Source organism: Castor canadensis, chromosome X, assembly GCF_047511655.1.
Source record: "Castor canadensis chromosome X, mCasCan1.hap1v2, whole genome shotgun sequence".
Classification (NCBI taxonomy): Eukaryota; Metazoa; Chordata; class Mammalia; order Rodentia; family Castoridae; genus Castor; species Castor canadensis.
In genome coordinates this window covers 40621723-40623665 of record NC_133405.1, presented here as the reverse complement: position 1 = coordinate 40623665, position 1943 = coordinate 40621723, and the positions used below count along the sequence as shown (strand labels likewise).

The window sequence follows — 1943 nt, the reverse complement described above, 5'->3', positions numbered from 1 at the left end:
GCTTTGTGGTACTGGAATTTGAACTCATGGCCCACACCTTGAGCCACTCCACTAGCCCCTGTTTTTGTGATAGATTTTTTGAGATAAAGTCTTGCAAACTATTTTTGCCCAGGCTGACTTCAAACCATGATCCTCCTGATCTCTGGCTCCTGCATAGCTAGGATTAAAAGTGTGAGCCACTGGTGCCTGACTATTTAAATCTTTTTCTCAAGGTAGTATACCACTTGGTAGTGAGGTATTGGTGTAAGGAATATATAGCCTCACTAAATGGTACCTACTAGTGGTTCCTTTTAAAAAAGGTATGATAATTGCTAAATAGAGAAATTGCTGTAAGACTTTTGCAAAATATCTACTAGGAACTCTGTAAGCACATTATCTGTTTTCTCCTAATTTTATAGCAATGTATATGCATTTTATTTTATTTTATCATACTTATTTTTTTGAAGAGGAAATTGATGCTTAGATAGGATCAGGGAAACTGGGATTTCCCAATTAGCAAGTAATAGAGCTGAAGTTCTTATTCAGATCTGTATACTCTAAAATGTAAACATGGCTTAGTATTTGCCAAAATATAATAAAAGTACCTAGAGGTCAGTGACTGGTGCAAGCAGTGACCAGTGGGTTCTTTGGTTGAGAAAAGTCCTGAAAAAATGTGTTCTACTCATCTCTTGAAGATTTGAAGGAGGTAGACAGAATAATTCAGGCTCAAACTCCCTTTTCTGCTAACCCTGGCAACACAGCAATTTTGTCTAAATCTTCTGCACCTGTCTCTTCAAGATGGAAATCTCTACTCTAAACTGTATCTGGACCTCTCCTAATATAGGGACTGAGTTTAAGTGAAGAAGAAATCTGTACAAATATGGCCATTGTTCCTGGAGCACAATTCAGGTGTTGGTAGCAAGGCCTTCCAGTATGAACTGTATGGTGGCTCCTGTAGCAAGCAATGATGTTGGAATTCATAGAGCAGAAATTAAGCAAGGGATTCATGAAGTCATTTTGTGTAAAGATCAAGATGGCAAAATTGGGCTGAGGCTTAAATCAATAGATAATGGTCTATTTGTTCAACTAGTCCTGATTAATTCTCCAGCCTTATTGCTTGGTCTGAGATTTGAGGACCAAGTGCTTCAGATCAATGGTGAACTGTGCAGGCTGGAACTCTGATAAAGCACTCAACATGCTCAAACAGGCTTTTGGAAAGAAGATTACTATGACCATTTTTGGCAGGCCGTTTGAATGGACAATTACTATGCATAAGGATAGTAGTGGACATGTAGGTTTTATCTTTAAAAATGGAAAAATAGCATCCATTGTGAAAGACAGTTCTGCAGCCAGAAATGGTCTCACTGAATGTAACATCTGTGAAGTCAATGGACAGACCATCATTGGATTGAAGGACTCTCAAATTGCAGACATATTGTCAACATCTGGGACTGTCATTACCATTACAATCATGCCTGCTTTTATCTTTGAACACTTTATTAAAAGGATGGCACCAAACATTATGAAAAGCCTGGTGGATCACTCATTCCTGAGGTTTAAAAGTCATGTACAATATAAACAGAGCCGAATGTCTTCAGTTTCCTTCTTCAGCAACTTCTGCATTATGCACATGAAGCTTTCCTGGAGCCAGAAAGCATATGCTGCTTGAGGACCTTTCTGTCTTACATCATGGTTGGGAATCCTACTGTTTAGTCTGATATCTTCTTCAGATTTCAAGATAGTTGTAGCCTTATCCTGGATTTACATATGTGAAACTTTCAAAAGATTTGTTGACTTTCCTAGAATAGTTTCTGTACTAATCACAACCCACTGTGATTAGGATGACCATGTGTGAGAACCAGTTACTTTTCTCCTAGGTAATGCATAGTGCTGTTCATATTATTTTAGCTGCTTAGTTGTACTTTGAGACTTTTGTAGTCATTGCATAATGGAAACTTCTTTCT

General features: G+C 38.0%; 1 pseudogene; it reads left to right on the top strand.

The window, feature by feature from the left end:
• The first annotated feature begins 649 nt into the window (after positions 1-649).
• LOC109674670 (syntenin-1 pseudogene) lies at positions 650-1648 on the top strand (annotated as a pseudogene).
• Positions 1649-1943: the final 295 nt, after the last annotated feature.